We start from the raw sequence: 21282 nt of genomic DNA on the forward strand, positions 1-21282 counted from the left end.
GCCCGACTGAAGGAACTCCAGCTCTATTCAGTCGCATACCGTCTGCTCAGAGGTGACCTGTGCCTGACATACAAGGCCATGTCCAACCCGGAATTAATGAACATGCTCCACCTCAAAAAATCCAAATCCATCAGAACTACAAGAGCAAGAGACTTAAACCTTAACACGGTTATAAATAGGACGTGCTGGAAGGACAGATTCATCACCCAGAGACTTCCTATGCTGTGGAACAAAATCCCGGTACATGTGAGGCAGAGCACCTCACTGGCTTTATTCAAGAGAAATCTTGACCAATGGATGGGAGATCGCAGGTTTACCCCAGGGATCACCTCAGTGTCACTGCTGGACAGAGGCACGGCAAAATAATGGGCATAGTATCCTTCAAATGTAAGGGGTGGTGAAAGCCACAAAAACTTTGGGCTAGGCTTATAAATGCCCTAGGGCAGATAGCCTAGTATGAACATATGAACCTATGAACCTATAAGTTCCCCACCGTCCTTGTCAAATTTCCCCTGATAACAATTTGGTTTTCCCCTGAAAGAAGGTGAATGGCCTAGTAGGACTAACATGTTTAACAAAGTGTAAATAAATTAGATAAATAAAAGTAAACATGCATCCTGCTCCAACCACATCACCAAAAATAGGCATCTACCATGTGTAAGGCTAATGCCTGTGATGAAAGAAAACAAATTATAGGCACCTTGTAACTCCCAAATACATTGTATCCCACCCCCACATGAATATAAGCTATAGCAATCCCAGTCATTAGTTGTACACTGATTTTAACAACTACAATATATTGTGTGACACCACTATGCAGAACAGTTGCTATTTAACAGTGATCAAACAGTAGCAGGGAAAAGTCACTTTTACCACAGAAATCCTCTGTACTCATCAGTTACAGCCACTTTATTAAACCTGTACTCATCATGCTGTTGTTAAACAAATAACACAAGTACACAATAAAGTAATCTCACTTCACACAAATGCATGCCAGTTATGTAAAGCCAAACCACATTAGTGACTGTTTAAAATGAGCAAACAAGCAGGTGAGTTCCTTTCATCCACAGACAGTGCCCACCCAGCAGTTATAGATACTTCTGTGTACACTTCAGGCTGTGGTAAAAAAATAATGCATAATGCATTTTTTCTAGGTTACAACCAAGCAGCAGACAATAAAATAATCCAAGCTGATTGACAGTAGTCCTGTAAAACCAGAAAAATCAACAGTCATTTTTCTCCACAGACAAACTCATGAAGTTGCCAGAACATTTTCTGAGGGATGCAAAGTCTGAAACTCAAATGTCTGTCATTAGTGAAAGCAACCCTCAGTAATGAATTGGAAAACCATGGCTTGCAACCAAAATATGAAGCAAAATGAGGGACACTAGAGACCACAGCTCTCAGTTCCTCTGCTCAAGGAGCAGGGACAATGCCAAAAGTAAAAGGGGAGGGAAAGGTCCAAAACCAGGGACGGGGAACAGCAGGTTATGTATCAGCATGCGTTTTCTGAAGAAAAACAAGCATGCAACACTTCCGGTGATTTTTTCCCCTAAAGAATAAACATGAAACTGTAATCCTGGTGATTCCTTTTGGTAGAATCTGAAATGGTTAAGAGGTATACATCTAGGTTCCTGCCAGTGCCAGCCAGCATTAAAAAAAAAACTTCTAAAAACTGCACCCCAGCATTCTTGCTCAGTCCCTTATACCACAGATCCTCACTTTAAGACCAAACTCCCGATGCTCTCACAGCCGTTACTCTACAGAGTTCAAAGCTTCTGAGCTTTTGGCTTGGTCCCACTGTGATCCAGACAACAAATCACAGAGCCGTCTCTGTGATTTGTTGTAGTGTTCATAGGATGGACCGAGCAGAAAGCCCTGAAATCAAACATGCTGCAGGTGCAGTTGTTTCAAGCAGCCAGAAGTTATGTTTAAAAAATTACTTTAAAGAAGTCAGAACAGCTCACCTGGTCAAGTGCTGCCCACAGAGGCTGCCTAGCTTGCCTGTGTTTAAGCCCAGTGCTGGTTAGCTGTGTGACTTTATGGATGATTGAAAAGTGCCAGTAAAGCAGGAAGGGCAGACAAACCACTAACACTGCAAGAAGGTATGCAATTGTGTGTTATTTGTTGTGTTGTGGGAAGCCTTTTGCATTTGTATATTGTAATGTATTCACAGTCAGCCTGAAGCAAAATGTTTGGCAAAATATTTTGATGGCATTTTGTTCATCTATAAATGAACTTAAAAATCACTTTGCATCTTTTCAAATGTATTTACAAAAATAACATTTTTGAGCTTCCAGTTCAGAAGGTGTTTTGTTTTAGCAGTATTTTCAAAATGCTATCTTTTTTTTTGAGCTTTGCTTTCAAGTCTTAAGATGGTTTACAAATAAGTAAAACTGTTGGGTGTCTATGTGTGTTTCAAGTATCTGGAGATGGGATTTAGAATAAGACCCGATACTTTATGAAGCAGTGTGAAGCTGCCATCTCTACTCTACTCTGTTCCTCCCCCTTAGTCTGCCAGGGCAGGCCTCACTTACAGGGAGTCTCCTTCCTTCATCAGGTGGTATCAGAAGGAGGTTATATCTATGGGAGAAGCGGCTAGGCAGCTGATGGTCAGTTGAGGTGTACAGTGACCTAAAAAAAGTACCTTTGAGTTGGTATTCTAGTGTGTGTGTGTGTGTGTGTGTGTGTGTGTGTGTGTGTGTGTGTGTGTGTGTGTGCTGAGTCTGTGTGCAGATCCATGTACACTTGTGTGTCATACTGAAGGGATTGATAGCTTAAACTACTGAGGTTCCAGCCTGCCTATGTGTATATGCTATGGCCCAAACACAAGCAAATGACATAAGCATCCAGATTTCTTTCCTAATGCTGGCATGACTTGTCCTGCACCTGTTGCATTGTGAGACTCATCCATATCTCCCCTTCTGTGTCCTTTAAGAATTGCAGCCTTAGTGTCTTATCCTCTGAAATGACCTACTGCATTATTCCATCCCAGATTTGCCAACATCTGGGTTGCTGATCAAAGCCAGCTGGCTGGTGGCACAAAGTACCATGTCTTTATACTAATGGACCATATTCCTTAAAATGTAGTTGTCATGAATTATGATGTAACCGAGTCAGAAGATTAAAGCAGTGAGGGATATGTGGTATGGAATGATGTTCTAGTTCGTTATGACTGGAGAAACATTACTGTGAGTATGATTTTAAATTTGGAGTTGTTTTCATAGCTCTCAACCTTCCATTTCCAAAATGAGGAACACTAACCTTCAGAATGTGGAACAAACAGGCATAAAAATGGCTTACTAACAACTTCAACTAGGAAAGTCATTGGATGGTTAAAATATGCTGGATTTACTTATAAAAAAGTTCCCTCAATGAATTACCATGATTCAGTTGGGTCTGTATTAGAAGACCGACTGTTTAGGTGATCGAACACCTAAACATCAATCTTCTAATATCGAGCTGCACAATGTCAGACGTCCCAGGGAAACACGTCCCTCAGGCCACAACACAAAAAACATTACTTTACATCTAAATTAAGTGGGGGGCTTTGCCCCCCCAACTAAATATACCAACTCCGAGATTGCTCAACAGTAGGGAAATAGCAAACTCCAGTAAACGGCCAAGGGAAATCTTTCCCCTGCGTTAAATCACCCGTTCGCCATTTTTTGTATTTGATATTAGAAGATCGATATTTAGGTGTTCAATCACCTAAACATTTGGTCTTCTAATATATACCTGATTCAGTTCTAATTACCATGGATATCAGTTAAAAAATTCCTAACACTGAATGTGTGACAGGCCCTTTCAATGTGGAACTTTGAGGAACATAAAGTTTTTAAGAGCCCAAATGAGGTACGTTCTTCGTAATGAGGTACACTTGAGAGGTATGGTGGTTTTCTGACATCTGCAGTGGTTTTCCACAATACTGTTGTAGATATCCCTGCAGTGTGGATTCCTCTGTGTAGTACAGTATGGATGGAAAAAGCAGTCATCAGTAAAGAATAGGAACCATATGTATGATAATCTTATGTTAGAGAAGGTATATATACCGAAGTATCATTAGTCCATTTATATAACGGTTCAAAGACAGAGTCATATAAATTCTGAGACTTTTAGAGCATGAATCAGTGTAGACTCGGAAGTAGTGTTTATTTTTGATGACATGGAGATACAAGCATTACATTCGTTAATGCTATATTGCTGTCAGAAACATGAAGTGGACTATCCAAAAAGAGCATTCTAAAACCTAATAAGTGGACTGTGCAAATTCACTATTTTGTAAACATAAAGTGCATTGTAAAATGCTACAGCTGCATTCAAGGACCTCCCCCCGCACACACCTTATTGGGTATCTCAGAATAGCACTCGCCAACCATAATAGCACTACATTTGTAGCAATTTTAAAAATTATTCAGTTTGTTCAATCATATTCTGTGTTTTGCTTTTCTGTCATGATAACATGCGAAAGCAAACTGCCCCAGCTCGATGCACAAAAGTCGAGCTTTGTTAAATGTTGGTTTTCAGAATAATTTTAAATGCTACATATGCCAAATACTGCTTTTTAAAGTATTTTTGAGAAAATAATCTGTGTTCTCTGTTACTACAAAGTGCAGTTCAGGACATCATGGCTATATTGGGGATTCACTCTACTGGACATCTCACTACAGGTCTTGTTACCAGATACAACTGTTGTATTTTCAGCTGTGTGCATTCCAGCTATTTTATTAAAAGCGCACTGTTAAATGCTGGTTTCTTCAGAAATTTTAAGATGCTAGATCATGCTTTCCCATCACAGTAAATGTAAAGTAGAGTGTAACTGCTCAATTCAAGGGGTATATGTCCTTGTCTGCTGTGTATTGATATACAATACAGAAACAGTTTCACTTTCAGTGTGTATTGCATAAATGCTTATCGTATAATATCCCTACTTTGCCTTAACATGTAGTGCCCAAACCAGCGATACTTTCACTATCGCATAAAAAGGTATTATATCATAGTGCTGATAGAATAACACCATGTTGCTAGCAATGTGTTGTGTTACATCTTTTTTTATTCAGCAGTACACTGCCATATGGTTGTTTCTGCAGACATTTTAAAATGCTGTATCTTGTTTTTCCACCATGGTAAAATACAAAATAGAACAAAACAATGCCAGATGGAAATCTATCCTTTTCTATCTACTATACATTAATATTTACTGTGCAAAGGACTGCTATTTCTACTGTGCAGAATGTTATCACAAAATAGCACATCATTGCTTTAATATATGTGTTGCCCAGAGCAGTACTGCACTGTCTTTCTGTTTCACAAAACAGTTCCACATAATACTTTTGTGTTGTTCACAGTCACTGCAATGATTGTTACCACACAATAGTGTTACTTTGCTAACATTGTGTGCCATGTCTTTTTTTTTCTTTTATCTATCAGTATGCTGTCAAATGTTTTCTGAAACATTTTAAACTGCTTTGTATGGTTCTCTGTCTTGATAAAATGTAAATCAAAATGTTATCGCTGCTCTTGGAAAGTTGTGTTTCCTGTCCATTATGCATTAATAATCTATTGGGCAAAGCACTGATTCTTTCACTCTCTGTTGTGCAGATGGGTGTCACACAATAGTGCAGCCTTGTTCAAAATCATTGTAAGTAGCAGTATGCTGTTATAAATGTGTGTGTCATCTTCTTTACTCAGTTGTACACTCTTAACTGCTACTTTCTGCAGTCATTTTAAAATACTACATTTTCACACAAAAAAGTAGCATAATATTAAATAATGCTTTCTGGATTTAAGTTAAAATATTTCCTTCTGTGATAATACGATGCAGAATTCAATATGTCAACAATGCACAGCAGGAGGTATCCATGTATGCATAACAATTTACATATTTTTTATGTCTTCCATAATAACATATCCAAATTCTGCCCAGTAAACTTTCCACTGAAAGGGACCTTCAATATATCCCTGAAAATATCTTTTACCATCACTTTACTTCATAATGCTGAATTACTTATTCCTTACAAGCCAACATTTGTCATTGACAAATGCTTGTTTATGGTTGGATTATTTGGAATATATATAGAAGTTTGCATTTGTGTATGTGTTTTGCTTTAGCTTGCACTGAAATGTTTCATAAAAATGTTAAAAAATGTCAGCTGTTGAGTATTTTGAAAAGGTGAAGTAATTTAAGTGAAAGACTAAAGTGGAAGGCTAAAGTATAGCACATGAGTAAGTTAAAACTTTTTTACTCAATTTACATAAGATGTATTAATGGTTATGAATATCGAAGGTTAATAGTAAAGCAAAATGTATTTTAACTGAGATGGATTATTAGTGCAATTAGCTGATCACATGTGTGTGTATTCTGTATAAAAAAGACTAACATATAATTACAGCTCATGAATTCATTATTTTCCTGCAATCCCTGACATTTATTCTAGCTAGTTATCTGCACTTTTCAAATTATATGTCACTGCAGTTATGATTGTGTGTAATTATAGTCTACAAAGTGCTTTACCTGTATCACTGCTGTTTCTGTGACCTAAACCATTAAATGGGGTCAAGCTCTCTGGAATTTGCTGAATCTACATTTTCACTTGTGAATAATTCTTTTTCTGCCTCGTAAATTTGTAATATATCTATTTTCCTAACCATATACATTATAAAATGTCTCATTAACCATAGTTTAATAGCACAAGAATGTCCTAGCCAGTGGGCATGTGGCACCAAAGACAGAAATCTGCTGACCTAACCAAGATCGCAGGGAATTTTCATCTCAGTCTATTTTAATTCCAAGCAATGCAGCAGAGCAGGAAAACTGATTAATAGATGTTGTGGCACCATTAATAAATCAACACAAATGCAGAGGTCAGGTATTTACAATTGATTAGTGGTTACAAATGGACACAGTGCATCTGGCAGAACAAATGCATGACTAGTCTACACAATTCTTTTTAATCCTTATTTTCATGGCAGTCGTTGACAATAATCTAACTTCAGTGCTTGAACTTCTGTGTCTGCATTAGATTACTAGCTTCAAATTGCCATTTTTTTCTAAAGAGAATGTTTGAAGTAACGATGAAGGAATTCATCACAGTCAGACATTTTAAGGAGCGATCTACATTTAAGTCATTTGAAACAAAGGGATAGCTAATTAACTTACTTTATATGTCGATACATTACTTACCCATATAGGCATTGTCAGACAACATTATAATTTGTGTGACAGTTGTGAGGAGGGTGGTTACATTGCCCCTTTTCAGCTATGCTCCAGGCACTAGGCAGAACAGCATTCACAGTCAGAAGTAAAAACAGTATCAAATATGTAAGTAACCAGCTAGAAGGACAAGAATCTAATTTAAGCTAAGATACTCCAAATAACAGCATAAATAGCTGGCCTATACACATTATATATATATATATATATATATATATATATATATATGTGTGTGTGTGTGTGTGTGTGTGTGTGTGTGTGTGTGTGTGTGTGTGTGTGTGTGAGGTGGGAAAAACAAACTTTTTATCAAGTTAAACTCATCAATATCTTATCACTTTAAAATTGTGCAGTGGTAACATGTGGTCATCAGACGATACTTGATTAGTTGCAAGAAAAGGATCTTTACTCAGCATTGTTATGCATCCTAGTATTAGAGAGGTTATATGATGTCAAAGAGTAATGCAGTACTTTTGTGACAGGAGTACTGGAGAATTTATGCTAATTCACGGAACAAGTCAAGGAAATTAAGCTCATGTATTGATAGCCCCACATATAAGTGTACCATTTTCTTAACAGGCAGCCAGGTTGTTGTCACATATTTGTTATATTTGTTTATATTTATTAACTGGGTAGAATGCTGATCCATTGTAACTGTTCAGACTCAGCCTGTGGGACTGTCTAGTCAGAGTCACCCACTAGGTAAATGGCTGCTAAGTAAATCAAACACTTAAATACAGGCAGCCACTCATTAATAGTTCATAGCCTTAATCTATGCACTACCTATCAGAGGATTTTTTAGTCTATGTACTGTCTTTAACAATTGTGGAAATGACCAATGTATCATTAGTTTAACCCATCTTTGTACATGTGTTTGTGTGAATGTGCATGTATGTGTGTATGTGTGTGTGTTCATGTGTGCAAGCAAGTGTGTGTGTGTGTGTGTGTGTGTGTGTGTGTGTGTGTGTGTGTGTGTGTGTGTGTGTGTGTGTGTGTGTGTGTGTGTGTGTGTGTGTGTGTGTGTGCGCATAAGCAAGCATCTTTGTGAGTCTTTATATGTTTGTGTGTATGTGCTCAAGCAAACATCTATGTGAGTGTGTTTGTGTTTTTGTGTGTGTGTGCGTGTGTTTTTGTGTGTGTGTGTGTGTGTGTGTGTGTGTGTGTGTGTGTGTGTGTGTGTGTGTGTGTGTGTGTGTCTGTATGTGTATGTGTGGATCTATTCTCAGTTTCTTGTCACATTATCCTGCTCCAGTTAACCATAAAGAACCATGCACAGGGTTTATTCAGTATTAACACATACATGAATGTATACAAATACATACAAACTTCTGTGCTCTTGCATATGCCTGTTTATAAATGCACTTTTGAAAGTGCTTGTCTATTCATTCTGAGGTTATGATTTTCTTTACTGTTTATGAATGTGTTCACATTAGATAATAATGTGGTTGACTAGCTTCTATTTGTATCATTTAATGAAAACATTTATTAGAATGACCCTTGTTGTACCCCTTCTGTTGTCCTGTCACATGCCCTGCCAATATGGTTGTGAGTGCTCTCTTATTGTTGGCACATACTGTTTTGCTTCAGGTAACTGAAGAGAACTATAAGCTTGGCTTACTGGACATGTGCTTATGATTTTGTGAAAATTAATTAATAATTAATATGCTTGATAATCTGCTGTTTATGAAGACGCTTGCTCATTTATAATATGTCTTTCACTCAGTTCCTCAGTATCCAAGATAATGTTTGATTTCACTGTGTAGTTACATACCCCTCACCTGTACAGATTTTTGCAGAAGGTCTAGATTTTGGCCTCATATTTTTGGTCCATTTTTTCATAAAATTGTGGTTTTCTAGCAAACTAGTGGTAAATCATTAAATACTGAAGTTAGAAAATAATGACAGTCATTTGAGATTCAGACTTAATATCCTTCAGAAAACTTTCTAAGTTTGTAAGAGCAATATTGTCCCTATTTTTGTGCCCTTGTCCAACTTTTATTTATGGCTTTGTCCAGATTTCATTCTCTAAAAGGTTGAGAAGTATGACTCACCTTCATTTAATTAGTGTCCTTGCTATGTACAACTAACCTAAAATCCCAGCTCACTGAAACTGTAAATACACATTTTAGCTTGGTGCTGAGGATTAGGGCTATCCTTCAAATGCCTACTGTATTTGTCAAAAAGTCCCTTAACCAGACAGTGTTAACAGTCTCCAAGTTGACCGGACAAGCATGTTAACAAAATATGTGAATACAATGTATTTAATTTTTCATTGCTTTTTGACTAAGACATCCTATGAAATCAGCTGTAATTTTGCCTGGATTCATTTTATTTTTTTAATCCCCCTTCTCATCAGTGAAGGACCTGTACCCAGTCATGCCATTCATTTCTTCTGAGTAGGGGCTGGGTCTCCCCAAGCTTGACAAGAACCCTACAGCCCATTTATTCCTGATGAAAAGACCTTTGGCCCATCTATTCCTCAGAGGTGAAAGAAGGGTAGTTGGGAGCATGTCAGTTTGCTGGTCCTGTGGTGTGGCCTTACCCCCCAACACTAAGCTGTCTGCATATTTGCCATAGCTGCCTGGATGGGAGGAAATGCATTTTATTTTCATACACCTGTGTTGTTTTTATACACCTGTGCATTTTTTCTATGGCTTGGGTTATGGCTGAAAGGTATCTGCATTCATGCTTGATAAATTTAAGAAACAAAAAATTGCACTGCATTCATATTCACAGTCCAGTATAAGGGAGCTGTAGAGTGTTGAATGCATGTGTGCACAAATTCTTAAATAAAATTGCCTTTGTGTATAAACATGCCCACACAGAGCAAGAACGGACATGCTGCAGAGGGGTTGAGGTACATACTATGCCTGCATGGCCTTGTTCATTCTTAAAAATCTATATTCTTCCCAATGTTATTGAATCAAGGCTTTGCTGTTGAACATATAGTAAGATTGAAACTTGGTGTTAATAGCTCATAAGAGGGTGGAATGATTTGTGACTCCAGGCTGTTTTATGAGGGAACCTGCATGGGGCAACAGTCTCATTCTAGTAGTTTACAAATATGAAATACTTTTTCCTGCTGTAACAGTTGCAATAGAGCATGTTTGATATTTATCATTAGTAATACCTGGTCACAAACGGATAGACATCAGGAATATGGCTCCCACTACAACACCATGAACTGATGCCATTGCAGATTATGTGGGCCCTATTTTAAATTAAGTAATTTTTCCACATTTGAGTCATTAGTGTTCAATCCATATCAACATTTCTTCTTTATAACATTTCAGAATGTTTAATAATGTTGGTTATATACCCTGCTGTGGAAGAGCAGACATTCACGTTAACTGGTCTAGCAGCAATTATATATTATGAGATAATGCTGCGGTAGGTAGCAATTATGTTTTGACAATTTAACAATCTTGATAAACTTCTAAGCAGAGCCTGAGGCAAATTCACTGAATGTGTTGTATTCAGAAAAGAACTTGTAGAGCAGCTAAGAAAGACTCACAAATTCATCTGCTTCATGGGCAATGGATAACTTCTCTTCCACTTCATGCTTCAATACAAAACATGGTCTTACACTCCATCAGTAACTCCCTGCAAACATATCACTAGAAACTTTCACTTGTAAATATGTAAACAGATGTACTAATGTGTGGGAATGGAATTTCTTGGAATGCAAATTTTTCCTATTATAATTGTACTTTCAATTAAGTAACAAGCATGCATACATTAACACTATGATGTTGACTGCACCATATTCCCCGTGTTGTACTTACTGTAATAAAGGCTGCGTATGAGTCATATCTGAATTGGATTTGTACAGATCATGGCGGAAAAAATGTCTTGGAACAACTCACAGTCCTTGTGAGCTGCTGCACAAGGAAGATACCACTGGTACACAAAAGAGGTATACCTGCACAACATGTTAGAAATGATGGTGTAATGCTCTACATGCAGAACTCCCTACATTGTTGTCCAAGTACAGAGTGGCTCATGAAGGTTTCAGCATTTACTGCCATGACAAGATAGCAGGGTATATTATATGGTACTGAGTGTATCCAGCATTATTTCAGCTCTCCTTCTGGTGGTTGGTGCTGTGTGATGTCAATGTCAGTTGGGCACACTAGCGTGTGGGTGTCACACTCAGATGCTGTGCCCTGCACAGTCAGTGGTGGAAGAACTGTTTTTATCTATATTGCACACATTTTTTGTGTTATTACATTTGTTCTGAGGTTGTTGCTTAGTTGTGGGCTGTTGAACACAACATCAGTGTATAAGACACATCAATAACCTCAACCATGTTTTAGGTGCCGTTAGTCTGAACTTATTGCCATAAATATTTTGGCTATAACTTCACAGTGTCATCTGTGATTCACGTGTCTGTGAATTGTAGAACATGCTGCTGATCTTCATTCATGTATGTACTGCACACTTTGGCCTACTCTAAGCACAAGGTTGTGTATGACGAGTAGTCATGGTGTTTATGAATTGCACAGGGATATGTACTGTGATCTTTCATAGCAGCAGCTCTGTACAGCTGCAGAAGATATTTGTGTATTCCACTCTAAGTAAACATGCTGTTTTATGTTTAAATCAATAAAATAGTAAAACAAATTGAAATCAAAGGAGATGAAGAATATAGACATCAGTTGAGGAGATCTCAAGTACAGAAAGGCCATGCTTGACCTGGAAGCATGAAAACTTCTTTAGGGACATTTTTGCCTCAGATCTAAGGAACTTAATATGTTACATCATGCTCCTATATGCTTGTTAGTTTTCCTATGGATAAATTCATCACTTAGAAATAACTAGGTAAGTGCAAAGATTTCTGTGGATAAATATGGCCACAATTCAAAGCTAAACCCTGCAGCTGCTCTTTTTCTATAAATATTAAGTTAGAGAATTGTTTTTAAATTATCTATGTAAGCAGAGTTCCAGTAATAGCATTTCTTTTAATATTTCAAAAGTTTAATAATGAAATCAAACAATCTTTAGGCTTCTCCATATTATGGTTTGGGTTTTGAAACTAAGAGAAATATGCATTTAAATGAAGTTTTGGGAGTTTATGGTTATTCAAAGATAGATTTTTATTATCATACTGATAATGTAAGGAAAAGGGTTATTTCTGTGGTTCCTATTCACAGGTTCATAGGTTCATACTAGGCTATCTGCCCTGGGGCAATTATAAGCCTAGCCCGATTTTGTTTGGCTTACGCCACCCCTTGATTTGAGTATACTGTGCCCTTTTTAAGGTTTAGTTTGCTGTGCCTCTGTTTAATAGTGACACGGAAGTAATCCCCGGGACAAACCTACGATCCCCCATCCACTCATCAAGATTCTTCTTGAAGAGATTCAGTGAGGTGCTCTGCCTAACATGAACTGGAATTCTGTTCCAGAGTGAAGGGAGCCTCTGGGTTATGAATCTGTCCCTCCAGCAAGTTCTATTTATTTCAGTGCTGAGGTTCAAGTCCCTCGAGCGTGTGGCTCTAAGGGATTTAGATTTACTGAGGTGGAGCATGTCCATTAATTCTGGATTGGACATAGCTTTATATGTCAGGCATAGATCGCCTCGAAGTAGGCAGTATGCAACTGAGTAGAGCTGGAGTTTTTTTTAACCGAGCAGCATATGGCATCTGTTTGAGTCCCTTGATCCTCTTGGTGAGGTACTTTTGGGGTCTTTCTAATTGTTGCAGGTGTCGGGTAAGGTACATCCCAAAAGGGGCATTGTATTTTATGATGGGCCTGATGAGGGATGAATAAAGGGGCACGATTACCTCTCTTGATCGAGATGTGAATCCTTTCATGATGAGGTGGGCTATGTAAAAGGTCTTTCTAACCACTTTGGCAATGTGGTTGTCAAAGGAGAGATTGCTATCAACTTGTGTCCCCAGATCCCTAATTACTTTCTCTGTACTTACTGGGTTACCGCCTATGTGGTAATTTGTGGACACATTGTTTTTGCTAAAGGGTATGACTATACACTTTTTGGCATTTAGCTTTAGACCATGGCTCTGGCACCAGTTATCTGTCTCTGTGAGACCTTTTTGAAAGATGTTTGTGTCAGCTGGAGAGTTGATTATGGCACCTAGTTTGCAGTTGTCTGCGAACTTGGTGAGCCATAGTCCTCCCACGTTGGCCTGTACCTCAGAAAAGTATATACCGAACAAGAGCGGTCCAGGACAGAACCTTGTGGGATGCCACTTGTGACCGGTTTCGAGTCTGACATGGCTCCAGCAACTCTCACTCTGTGGGTTCTGTCTTTGAGCCAGTTTGCGACCCATCTTGTGACATAGGGGTTTATATTTAAGCTGGATAGCTTATCTATGATGCCCGAGTGGGGTATTGTGTCAAATGCCTTTGCTAGGTCCAGATAGGCTGTGTGGACTACCTTCCCTTCATCTATGGCTTTGGTGACTGTTTCGAAGAAGTCAACCAGGTTCAAAAGGCAGGATCTGCCCTTGACGAAGCCGAACTGGGTAGGATCTAGTGTCTGTATGTCCCCAATGTCTTTGTTTATGAGCTCCATGATGATCCTCTCCATAGCCTTGCAGACTAAGCTAGTCAGGCTTATGGGGCGATAGTTTCCAGGGTCCGTGGAGGCTCCACCTTTGTGGAGTTGGACCACTGTTGCTGTACGCCATTCTGTAGGCACATATCCTGTAGTGAGGCTGAGATTGTACAGCTGTTTTATTTGAGGGATTAGTTCTTCTTGGAGTTCATGTAGGACGCAACCCGGGACGCCATCTGGTCCCATGGAAGCAGTGTTTTTTACTTTGGAGAGGTCAGCCCTCACCTGAGCATCAGAGATGTTTGGGAGGCAGCCCTCTGCCGGGATAGATGCTTGCTCTTTTTTTGGGGGGGGAGGGGTGGAGAAGTTTGCACTGAACCTGTCTGCCAGGATATTGGCGATGTCTGTGGGTTCAGTGTATTTTTTGTCGTTTAGAATCAACTCAGAACAAGTCTGGGAGTTGCATCCCAGGTTCCTAACATAAGTGAAAAAAGCCTTATGATTGTCTTTAGTGTCCTGAGCAATTTTTCTCTCGAAGCTGGCCTTGGAGGATTTTATGAGCGATCGTAATCTTGCTTTTTTCCCACTTTTCTGAGATTTAAAAAAGTTCAGTTACAGGCTTGCTGTTCTGAACTGTTTGTAAGTTTCTTAGAGGCCATTTTTTGCTTGGCCTAAAGGGAAGTCTCTCTGTTCATCAGTGGCAGTGATAAACATTGAGCAGCCTGCCTGCCCCTGTGGGAGTGGTTACTGACTTGAAACTGTAGTTTTATTGGCCATTTTGTGTCAATTCCTAACTCCTTGATCTTCCTCTCTTAAATCTCGATTGCCTCGTGGTTTTGGCGTCTTTTCAGACTTGTTGGCTGTTGGTGAAGCACCCACCAAGAGGAGAAAACGCTGAGAGAAGAAAGGAGCCACTTTTGAGATTTTAAGTCTTTTTCTTCAGATTATTTGCTAAGTTTTTCTGCATAGCTGCCTACTCTGAGCATTTTCTGGCTTGTTAAACTTGATTTCTGCAATAGTAACTGTATTTAGAGCACAACCTAGAGCTGTTTACTGAATTTCCTGTTTGCACTTATTTTTAAAATCGTTTTTTTCTCAAAACTTGCATTTTATCTGTCTCTGGCCTAGCACTCAAGTGTGAGGTCATTTACTGCACTGTTATAACTTGTTGATACTTGTGAACCTCTGCTATCTCTGAAAAAAAACAAAAAAACAAAATAATCTTGCTTTTTTTCCCACTTTTCTGAGATTTAAAAAAGTTCAGTTACAGGCTTGCTGTTCTGAACTGTTTGTAAGTTTTTTGGTGGCCATTTTTTGCTTGGGCTAAAGGGAAGTTTCTCTGTTCATCAGTGGCAGTGATAAACATTGAGCAGCCTGCCTGCCCCTGTGGGAGTGGTTACTGACTTGAAACTGTAGTTTTATTGGCCATTTTGGGTCAATTCCTAACTCCTTGATCTTCCTCTCTTAAATCCCGATTGCCTCGTGGTTTTGGCGTCTTTTCAGACTTGTTGGCTGTTGGTGAAGCAACCACCAAGAGGAGAAAATGCTGAGAGAAGAAAGGAGCCACTTTTGAGATTTTAAGTAATTTCTTCAGATTATTTGCTAAGTTTTTCTGCATAGCCGCCTTCTCTGAGCATTTTCTGGCTTGTTAAACTTGATTTCTGCATTAGTAACTGTATTTAGAGCACAACCTAGAGCTGTTTACTGAATTTCCTGTTTGCACTTATTTTTAAAATCGTTTTTTTCTCAAAACTTGCATTTTATCTGTCTCTGGCCTAGCACTCAAGTGTGGGGTCATTTACTGCACTGTTATAACTTGTTGATACTTGTGAACCTCTGCTATCACTGAAAAAAACAAAAAAACAAAAAAATCTTGCTTTTTCCCACTTTTCTGAGATTTAAAAAAGTTCAGTTACAGGCTTGCTGTTCTGAACTGTTTGTAAGTTTCTTGGAGGCCATTTTTTGCTTGGGCTAAAGGGAAGTCTCTCTGTTCATCAGTGGCAGTGATAAACATTGAGCAGCCTGCCTGCCCCTGTGGGAGTGGTTACTGACTTGAAACTGTAGTTTTATTGGCCATTTTGGGTTAATTCCTAACTCCTTGATCTTCCTCTCTTAAATCCCTCTTTTGGGCGGTTTTGCGCATTTTTGTGCATAGCGCAACAACGGGCAGCGCCGCCTAATTGGGTTTAAACTACTCCTGGCTCCACAAAGTCTGCTCTTCACTTTGTCCCTTAGAACTGCTCTATCTCTCAATTTAAACACCATATTCTCATTCTAAGGCCCTTCACTGGTCCAAATAAGTAATCTTACAAGTTAGCACTATTAAACCATAAGCACTACTTACTCTTATACTCTCTACGATTACCTTGTCCCCTATTGGTCCGTCTTAATTCAGTTTCCCTATATTACTCTAGCATGTCCAAAGGTCAGTCAATGGTTTCCTCTCCAGTCCAGCTGGTGAATCTGGGAATTTTGAGGCAATGTTACAACTGTCTCATGTACACGGACAACCCTCTCCTCCTCCAAACAGGTTCAAATATATGTGAGAGATGCAACCATATAGCCAAACTGGAGGCTGAGCTCTCTCATCTCAAAACTGGTGAAACCAGTCAGGAGGAGACGGTAACCTCACACAACACAATTCCAGTATCACATAGTCCCACCACATCAGCGAACCAAACACATAAATACACAAAAGCATACTCGGAGGCTCTAAATAAAAATCTACCTAAGCAACAGAGACCTCCAAAGCAGACATCCAAGCAAACGCTACCCCAAAACAAAACACGACAACACATAGCCCTCAAAGTCAGTGTGCCAAGCAGCCACAGCCCTTAAGGCTGAATAACACACCTGATACTCTTGTAATAGGTGACTCTATTGTCAGACACACTGACGTCCCACTCACCAGGCTGAATAAAGAGAAGGTCACAGTGAGCTGCCTGTCGGGCGCTAGGATCCGCCACATAATGCAAGCACTCAGGTCACTCCAAAGCAAATACAAATATGACTCAGTCACTGTACATGCTGGTGTGAATGACCTGAGACGTACCTCCCTGGACTACATGAAAAGAGACATAGAGGAGCTCTCTGATCATGTAGCCCAGGCAGGTATGACCCTGACCTTGAGCAGCATCTTACCCTCACCTAGAATGATGCCACAGTACAAAGACAAAATGATCGATTTTAACAATTGGCTAAAATCTTGGTGTCATTCTAAGGGGATCCAGTGTCTGTCAGCCTGGGATGATATGCTCGACAAGCCACGTTGCTTCACTACGGACGGCTTGCACCTGTCACCACTGGGCTTTCGGATATTGGCAAAGGCTCTTGCCACCCCCATAGTGCCTTTTTTAGGCAAGGCTCAAAAGTCAAACCCACCTCCATAGACAGCACAAGAAACAAGAAACTAAGGGTAATGCTGCTAAACGCCAGAAGTCTTATCCTCAAGATGCATGCACTCGAAGCTCTCCTCAGTATGGAGAACATCAATATCTGTGCAGTGACAGAAACCTGGTTCAAGGCTCCAGAGAGCACCCCAGCACTACCAGGTTATACCTCATATCATGCTTTTCGGCCCCAAAACCTGGACCGAACCACAAAAGGAGGGGGAGTGTCCATATTTATCAAGGATATCCACACCTCCAGGTTAGTGGCATTGCACGAAGTATCAGAGACCATCCATGTGCAACTAACAGTGGGCAAGACTGCTTTTCAGTTTATAGCATCCTACAGACCACCCTCTCAAAGTCAGGAATCCCACTCGGCTTTCCTGAAAACATTGGAGAACATGAAGATCTCTCTGAAAACCATTATATTGGGCGACTTCAACTACCCAAACATAGACTGGGAGCACTACTCAAGCCCCAGCACCTTAGCCCAAAGGTTCCTGGAAATTATAAACTCAAATGCTATGGAACAACTAGTCACCACTCCCACAAGAGGGGATAACATACTAGACCTGATCATTACCAACATGGGGACTCTATGCTCCACACCTGAAGTATATCCCTCATTGGTAAGAAGTCAGTAAATTATTTTGAGAAGTCTTGTTAGCAGTAACAAGAGAATTTCTGCAGTTATATATTAGTTTGGCTTGGCCAATATTAAAGTATAATGCATATTTTTGTTCCTATAGTATGACACAGATATTTCCCATGGAAAGAACACAGATAGTACTTTTTTACAAAATTAATTATTAGAATGTATGTTGAATTAGACAGCAGTAGTTTAAAGCTGCTTGGTCCATGATTTGAAGGCGTCACACTATCCTGCTTGATCTGCAAGAGTAAGTTTATTCAGAATAAGTTGTAATTCATGCAGTTACCTCATTTTGTCCTCAGACTATAATCATAAGCTGGTCTGAAGGTGTGATTATTTATAGGAGGCAAAAAAATGGCATCCATTTGTCCAGAGTGATTCAGAAAGAAAGAAAAAGTTGTATATATAAGTTGTGGTACAGAGAAATAACTGATGCAGGCAGATAATTTCCATTGTTCCCTGTGTTAGTCAGTGGATAAATCTCAAAGACTGGCATACAGATACTGACACTGATTCTTCACAGTTCTCTGTACTGAGTAATATTTGTGTGCACAGCTGGACTGGTCTAATACTATTAAATATTGGGGTCATGGCTTTTATGTGCTTTATGAGATGGTAAAATTGCATGGATGAGATGTCAGTAAATAAGTAGACTGGCTACCTATTGCATTCGTTTTAATGTTGATGGCCCTGTTCTGCTGCAGAGGTGATGGCTAGTACAGTTGTTGGCTTCTGCTCAGTGGGATGTCATGTGTAGGATATGATATGTACCCATGCAAGAACATACCTTCACCTTTTTACCTCTTTCCTGCCTCTTTATTTTACTTTCATAGTTTGTAACTGTCTCCTTTACCGTTTTCTATGTCTTCTTGTCTCCCATCTTTCATCTTGTTTCTATGGCTTACACACACACACACACACACACACACACACACACACACACACACACACACACACACACACACACACACACACACACACATTCTTCCATCCTTTGCTGATATACTTATTTAACTTTTTTCTGTATTATGTTTTTGCTCGTTTATTATTTTTATTTGCTTACTTTATCACAAAGTTCATGGTGCTACTCTGTTACAGTTGATGGCTAGCATAGTCAATGGCTTTTGCTTACCACAATATCATTTATAGAACTCTGCTTCAGACATCTAATTCTTATCCATGTAGGAATACCTACTGCATTAACTTCAATGTTCAGGGAGCTGATTTGTTGCATAATCAGTAGCTAGCTTAGATGCTGTGCACAAGACTCTGCTTCATTCATCTGATAGGCATCCCTGCAGATTATGTGTCTCTGAATACCATTAACATTTAACCATACAGCTCAGTGTAGACTTAACAGAATATTCTGCACAGAATATGCACTATTGTTTAATCGTAACCTTGGTCTATACTCTACATCATTCATGCTTTACAAAGGGGATATGATTCTGGCTTACAAAGGTTTGTCTGATCCTTTTATGCTAAATAAATTAATCTTTGACCTTTGGTCAGTCAGAGATGTCCTTAGACATATATGTGAATATGTTAAATCATTTACTTATCCTTGTCTGACTAGGTTCTTCCCACTAGGCTAGTAGATGAGCTAGTATTTATACTACTAGAGGAAATTTGACCATGGCATCAGGGAACTTCTCATACTCTTTGGAATTGCTAGATGGTACTGGAGGGCTCCTACATCAACAAGGACAATGTCTAAGGGAAGCAGCAGCATGGAGGAGGAAAGAGCCTATGGAAAGTTTGGAGACAAAGTGAGAATTTGGAGAACAAATTGTTAGATATGGAGCTTCAGAATGTAAACAAAGATTCCTTTGTGTTAGATGTTACAAATGAGCAATGTTTAGCTGTCTCTATGGAGAAGGAAGAAAGCAAGTCTGTTGAAATGGTGCAGATAACAGAGCTGGTGTTAGGAGGACATTCTGTTCAAAATAAATGGGCAGGATGATTCAGGTGTCATTTTGGCTGTTTTATGGGAGAGAAGGCAGGTAACTTTTTCAGAAGTGCTGAGGATGGTAATGCAGAAAAAGAACTAGCTGATGTGGCAGCAGAGAATGCAGCAGTGTCAGAAAGTAAAAGAAGAAAGCAACACATTAAGAAGGTGTCTGGTTTTGTGACAGCAGCTATTGCTGTAACGAAAACATATGCAGCAGTGACAGCAAGCAAAAAATGAGAAAAAAAACTATAAGAGAAAAAAAAACACATTTTTATAAGGAAGAGAAGACCAGCTGTGAGAATACGAACACAAAAAAATCACACAGATAGTATCATGTACAGGGCAACTTGGTAACTGTTGTAAGTTTTAAAACTCAAGAAATGTGGTCTTTTCTACATATTGGGACAGAGACTTTTTGCAACTTAACACTAATGGATAGATGCAATCTCTGAAACTGCGTAACAAAAGGAAAGCATTTATTCATGGAACAATTTATTTATTTTCTGGTAGTAACTTGAATATTAAAAAAATGTTACTTTGCAGTTTAGAATTGATGAACTGAAAGAAGACAATGTTAAAAAATGAATGCAGGCTCTGTGTGAAACTGTTGTTAATATTTTGAAAGTTATAGATGAGAGAGACTTATGGAATGGAGGCTGGAGGTTGGAAGCTGGTTTGAAATGTGAAAAACACATGCCAAACACTTCCAATTTTTTTTCCTATGATTGGCCATAAGGGACATTAAGATATGCTGGGCAGCCAAAATGAAATTTCTTTAGTGGAGACTTTTCTCATTTAATTAATGACTGTGACAAAGTACAATGCAACCAGTATGGGGTGAAAGGACATACAGCAAAAAGGTGTGTGCCTAAATGTAGGATGTGTAAAAAAGGAACACTTTTGGATAGACTGTCAAGAGCAAACAGTAAATAATTAAAAAAATGAGAAAGGGAAGAAAACATGCACAAGGAACGACAACAAGAGGCAGGGGAGAGAGTGAACTAGGTGAAGAGGGAACTGTAGAAGAAGAAGATGAAAGTATGAAGGAACAGGAGAGGAAACAGAGATTGCATGCAGGAAGACAGGCCAGAAGAAAGAATTGATGCTAACAGTTTTTTTGAAATTCTAGCCAGTGAAAAATCTGATTCTGAGGATCAAGGATTATTTGTATATAAACACAGAAAAATATTCAACTGGGGAAAGTGTAAAAATAAGAAAATGAAAATTTAAAATATTTCACCTAAACTTAAAAAGAAGGAAGAGCAACATTTTTAGAGTACTTTCAATAAATGTAAACAGTGTTATTAACACTAAATTTAAAATTTAAAATGACATATAAACGTGTTTTTTCAATTTCATGATGATGCTAGAAAGGAATAGAAAGTGAAGTATGGAAAAATGTATACACATGTATTAAATAATTTGGAGAATAATACAAGAGAATAGTATGCTGTGGAAAAAAAAATATATTATGGAAATCAAGGAAAAATTAAGACAGTGATGTTTAGGCAGAGATGTTATTTACATGGGAGAAATGAGTAGGTATCTGCATATTGGATTAAA

This window comes from Protopterus annectens, chromosome 4.part0 (genome assembly GCF_019279795.1).
Source record: "Protopterus annectens isolate FY-2018-M chromosome 4.part0, PAN1.0, whole genome shotgun sequence".
Classification (NCBI taxonomy): Eukaryota; Metazoa; Chordata; order Ceratodontiformes; family Protopteridae; genus Protopterus; species Protopterus annectens.